Source organism: Octodon degus, unplaced genomic scaffold (assembly GCF_000260255.1).
Source record: "Octodon degus isolate 3935 unplaced genomic scaffold, OctDeg1.0 scaffold00026, whole genome shotgun sequence".
NCBI lineage: Eukaryota > Metazoa > Chordata > Mammalia > Rodentia > Octodontidae > Octodon > Octodon degus.
This window is the reverse complement of record NW_004524602.1, coordinates 3848884-3855053: the sequence shown is the minus strand read 5'-3', so window position 1 is coordinate 3855053 and position 6170 is coordinate 3848884.

The window sequence follows — 6170 nt, the reverse complement described above, 5'->3', positions numbered from 1 at the left end:
CTGTTCTGCCGCTAACTGGTAACCACATTCCTGGTGCTCTCAATCTTAATTTCTTCATCAAACAGAGGTGATAAAGCTTCTCTCGGAAAGTGCGTGTTATTTTTAAAGTATTTTTTTCTTATTTGAGAAATGCTTTGTTAAGTCACTAAAATCACCCAGAGGGGGCTTGAATTTGTGATCCTCTTGCTTCAGCTTCCCAAAGTGCTAGGATTGCAGGTATGCACCAGTACGCCTGGTTGCATGTAGAAGATTATTCTGAAGTTGGTGGCTTTGGGAACTACCTTGCTTGTAGTCTACCTATAGTGCTCTAGGTGGGTCTTGGAGTCCAAAGACTTGTGCAGAAGATTGGCCTTTGCCCCTACATTCACCCTCACGCCTGTGGGCATGTTGCTTCCCTTTGCTGGTCCTCAGCCCCCATGGGGGAGGGCTGGTTCTGTTCTTCCCAGCAATTGGGACCACACTGGCTGTCTAGGTGGCTTTAGATTAGAAGTAGTGGCCCTGCTATGGAAACCTACGTGACACGTGGTGACCCGTGCTTCATCTCTGTCGGGGCTGGGCTTGGGTTCTGACAGGACAGAGTGTGATGAGCTTCAAGAGAGACCCAGCAGGTGTGGCACTTGCCTGGGAGCTGTGGGGTGAGGAATGTGGCCATCAGGGCGCTGGGTGACAAATGCCTTCGAGAGTAGTATTTTTAGCTGCCCTTCCTGGGCAAAGCTCCAACTCCTGCATCTTAATGGAGAAATAATTCTCACAGTGCGACAAGCTGTAGGCTGCAGGTGTCACATTCCTATTAAAGCGAGGACAGCGAGGGTTCATTTGCCTGGCCCAAGGAGTGACCGCATTTGGCCTCCAAGGCCATTTGTAACCAGGCCTGTGAAGACGACGGAGTGGAGCAGACCACTCAGAAACTGGGGGGGAGGAGCTGTTGAGGGGGAGCGTGGTGGTGGCAGCCTGGAGTCGGCCTGCCTCTTCTGCTGGCTTAGCACAGGGACTTCTGCTCACATGCACAGCCGTGGATGGCACCTGCTGTGGGGTCTGCCCTTCTCTGTCCCTGAGCAGGATGTTAGCAGGCATAGGCTGCTGGGCAGAGACCCCAGACAGATGATGTCTAGAGATCCACTACAAAGCCCAAGTCTCAAACTGAGGCCAAAGTTTGCCCAAGTAGTTAAAACCTCTAATCTTCCAGTGCAAGAGCGCCCAAGAAGCACGAATTGTCACCGAGGGCGTGACATCCTTCCAGATTTTTCCTCAGGCTCGTATGCTTACAGAAATGGCATCCTACCTACTGTTCTGCAGTGTGTTCTTTGCTTGGCTTTATTGTTTTCCCAAGTCATTTCTAGAGTGTCATCCACTTATCAAACTCATGTGTAAAACTCTAATTTTTACAAATATTAATCCTTATCGTCTGGCTCCGTAAATTTTTACACAAGCATTTATGTAACCACTATCCAAATCAATATGCTGGACAACTTTGTAACTTGGGGATGCTGTCACATGCCTATAATATGAGCTACAACTTGGGAGGCTGAGGCAGGAAGATCATAAGTCCCAGGCCAGCCTGGGTGACTTAGACCCTGTCTCAACGTTCAAAGGGCTGGGGATGTAGTTTTGTGGAGGAATGCTTGCCTCGCATGCACAAAGCGCTAGCATACTGTCCAGTATCACAGACAGACAGACAGACAGACATGATAATACATAGAAAACAATCCTGGACTCCCAAAAGTGCCCTAGTGCCCCTTCGCAGTCAATAGCTCTACCCCAAAATACTATTCTGATTGCTTTCCCCACAAATGAGTTTCACTTGTTCTTTTTTTTTCCCCCCGTCTGGCTCAGCCAGCCCTTGAGAGTGGAGCTAAAGGGTATGTGGGGCTGGGATTGAACCATGGTCCCCTGCGCCTGCCTAAGCTTGCCTAAGCAGGCGATTTAGACTGCTGAGCTATCTCGCTGGCTCAGCTTCACTTGTTCATGAACTTGATATAAATGGAATCCTGTAGTACGTGCTATTTTGTGTCTGGTTCCTTGCAAGGCTCTCCTTCATTCTTTCTAAGTGACTCCGTAGTATCCTGTAGTGTTATTCTTCTAGAATACATTTTACCATAGTTGGATACAAATAGAGAAGTGTCTTGTGGTGGTGGTGCTCCAGTTTCTGCAATAGGGACTCCTAGGAAAGGGATCTCTGGGGGCAATGGCCACAGCTCAGGCAGCCCTTGTGGCTGGTCACATGTAAGAACACACTAGACAAGAGCCCTGGGCCACTAGCAAAACTGATGTTAGACAGGGCAAGAACTGTGATTGAAGTTCACACCCTCGCTGTGCTCTCCGGGGTGGGCAGGGCATGTGACATCCCTTCCCATCACCCCCTGTGGGTTCTTCAGTGTCTGTCTGTGGTTCAGCCTCCTCAGTGCCCCAGAAACTGAGGCCGGTGTGAGACTCCTGTGGGGTGGTGAGTGGGTGTGCACCATGAGCCCGCAGCCAGAGCTGATGTGGAGATTCGTTGGCATCTTGTTGAGTGCAGAGCCTCAGGGTATGCCCATGACCTGCCACTTAGCACCACCAGCTCCGGATAATTGTGGTGGCCCTGCTTTCTTACTAATGAGGCTAGGTTTTGTTAAAGCAAAGAAAAGCCCAGGTCTCCAAGGACAGGCACCGCAGCCTCAGATTTAAGCCTGGTGACCTTTACCCCAGCTGTGCCCTAGCACCTGAGCAGCAACACATTTCCCTTCGCTCTGCTAATGAGGCTGCCTCACCCCCACTGGCCTCCTCCAGACAGGTTTCCTCATTGTTCCTTTCAGATCAAAGCTCTGCTTTGCACTGTGTTTCAGTTCATAATAGATCAGCCTTTCACCTCCTCAATTCTGCACATTATGCTCTTGGTCATACAGACCCAGATTCCATTAGTCCAGTTGTTTTCAACCATGGCTGCCCATTAGAATCACTTAGGGAATTTTTAATAACTGGTGCCTGGGTTCCCTCCCTAGGAGTTCTGATGCAGTTGCTTGAGATCATTGCTAAATATTTGATGTGCATACTCCAGGAGTTCTAGCCTGGCTTGCAAGTTAATGCAAAATAGATTTCGGAGGAAAGACTTTGAGGTGAGGCACCTGAGCAGGGTGAGCTATTCTCTGATCACTGGCGTCAGCACCAAAAGATTTGTTTCCTAATTAAGGGAAGCATGGAAAATTCAGAAGCCGAAAGGTTGGGGGAAGTGGCCAAGCTTAGTGTGGGCCAAGTCTCAAAAGAGAGAGTTCAAGGAAGAGCAGAAACCCCAAACTCCTGCCATCAGTCAAGCAATGGTGTGTGTGTGTGTGTGTGTGTGTGTGTGTGTGTGTGTGTGTGTGTGTGGCACCCACGGGTGATGGTTAGGCTATTTCTGGCTGCTGCAGGGAAATGGGACTTCCGCTTTCCCCCCTAGGTCCTCTCTCTTCCCTTCCCCTTCCCCCTTTCTCCCTGTGCGTCTCTCCCTGTCACCCCCAGGCCTCCAGATGTGCACAGTCATGTTGCAGCTTCTGGCTGCCTCTGCCCTCCAGCACTGGGAGCTCCACAGAGAGAAGGACCATCTGTCTGCTCCTTCACCACCAGTCTGTGCCTGTGCCAGCCTCAGCAGAAAGAGCCCCCTCTCTCTCACGCTGCCCCTGCCCCACCCAGGGTGTGGCCCCTCCCCAGGGCATCCTAGGGTTCCCCCCCCACTGGGCAGATATGCAGTATCCAGAGGGACCGCAGGCAGTACTCCCCCCTTTACCCCTCCCCCACCCTTAACTTCCTGAGCTTTCTGACCTCCAGTTCCTGCTCCTCTAAGAATGCATTGGCTGACTGCTTTATCCCATAAGGCACAGGCCACTGTGGTCCCTGCATGCCTCGCGTTTTATTCCTACCTCCTGAAAATGTTCCAGCATGGTGCAAGCTCCCCTTCATTGAGGTAAAGAAGAGGGCCCTCCTGGCTCCCTGAGCAGCCTGCCAGCCACTGCACTGATGTTGTGCTGTATTTGCTAAGATAATTGAGTGTAATTTGCTGCTAATGAATGGACGCACTTCTTGTTCCCATCACTTTTGTAATTGCATTGAGGCCCACGTGCTTGCTGATGGCAGCCTCCACCAGCTTTCCAGCCACGAGAGCTGGCCAGGGCACAAAGGAGGCTCAGCCTTCTTCGATGACCAGGCCGAGGCCTTTGGTGACCTGGGAGGTGTGGCCAGGGTGCTGAATTCCAGGGGCCTTGTCTGCGTTGCTCTTCCATGTGGCCAGGAGGATCTGCGCTAGCCCAACAGGAAGATGTGCTGGGGCTGGGGGCTCTTGGCCTAGGATGTTGGTGGGGGCAGACAGTGTGTTCCCTTCTGTCTGCAGATGGCTGATGAGGGAGTGGGGACACAGTGGGTATAGGGGAGAAGCGGCCAAGGTGCTGATGGGGAGGCAGAAGCCCACATTCCCTGTTCAGTCTCGGCTCCAAGCGTTTGCTCAGCATCTTTCCTCCACCGCAGGCCTCTACACGCCCAGTCCCTCCCTCTTTTCCTGAACTCTGTGCCTTACCCAGGTCTTGGCCCATCCTTTGCACTGGGGGGGGGGGGCGGTGGGGGGGGATGAGGTTGTTTAGTCCTGGGTGCAGAGATTCCAGCCTGTGGCTCACTCTTGGAGCATGAACCTATGGATCTGAGTCTCTGAGTGGACCTGACTGTGGCTGGAATTCACTTCTGCACTCACCGTGAAAGAGAGGAAAAAAAAAAAAAAAAAGAAAAAGAAAGGGTTTCCCAGCAAATGAATAATGTAAATAAGGCTTCCAAGGGGTGCTTAACCTATTTAAAGGAATAATCTATTTTAAAAATCTTTTAGAAGCCCCTATTTACCCAGAAACAATTTTTTTAAACCAATTTTTTTTTATTTTTTATTTATTTGAGAGAGAGAGAGAGAGAGAGAGAGAGAGAGAGAGAGAGAGAGAGAGAGTGGGGCCAGCTCAGCCCACCAGGGGGCGGGGCTGGCTGGCATGTGGTGCTGGGGGATTGAACCGCAGTCCCTGATGCTTTGCCAAGCTTGTTCTAAGTAGGTGCCTTAGACCACTGAGCCATCTCTCCAGCCCCTACCCAGAAACAATTGATATAGTAATTGCAACTTTTTTTGATGTTGTTTAATTTACCAGAGAAGGCTCTTTAGGCTCTGCTGGCCTCGTCCCATGCTCTGTGCGGTGGGAACAACCAGGGAGCTGGGCACTGGAGGCCCTGTGTACTTGAGAGCCCCAGCTAGAAAATGGGTCAAGAGTTCCTCACTTCTGGGTGGGAGACGGAGCTTAGTGGCAGAGCACTTGCTTGGCCTGGTGTGTAGAAGACCCTGACTTTGACTCCCAAGACTGGAAAAAAGAGCACCCCATTTCTTTAGTTGACTGAAATGGAAAGAGATTCCCCAGAGGACAGGACCATCATGGGGTGTGGATAGGTAGCTCTGTGCACGTGGCAAGAGATCTGACCTGAGGCCAACATCAAGGGGTTGGGTTGTCACAGTGGGTGTGCAGTGGGAGGGAAGGACTGAGGCAGAGGCAGTGTTGCTCATTGCTTAGCTCCAGATTGCTCTCAAAGCAACCAGGAGGAAGCAGGAGGAAGCAGCCACGCCCCTGAGCCCCAGCACAGCACCTCAGTCTAATTCCCTGGCCTAGGGTAGCCCCTGCTGTCTCAGTTTAATGGCATGCTGACTTGGAGAAGAGGAAGAAGCTCCTTCTTGGAAAGAGAGCTGCCCTGGATGTGGCTATGGTGTCTCCATCCTTGCCACACTCCCTCCAGAGAGGTAAGCACACAGGGCTTACCCTTCCCCAGACTCCAGCCAGGGCTCTCCCTGCCTGGCCAAGTGCCTGGACTGTGGGACTCCCAGGTTGCTGACTCCAGGAACCTGCTCCACCGGGGCTGCTCCTGGTCTGATGTGGGCAGCCCTGGATAATGGGGAGGAGGGGAACTGAAGAGGAGGGGACAAAGGACACATTTACAAATCAGGGCACACAGACTGCCAAGGAAGGAAACTCCCCCTGTCCTCCACTGTATCACCGAGCTCAGAGAACAAGAGAAATTGTCCAGCGAAGGGGGGCAAAGCTTAGAGTTGGGCCCAGGGGCACCTGCAGTGCCATGTCTTCAGGACTCTGCTTTATGCCCATGTGGGATGTCAGGGGTGTGGACATCCAAGCTGTCACTTCCTGCAA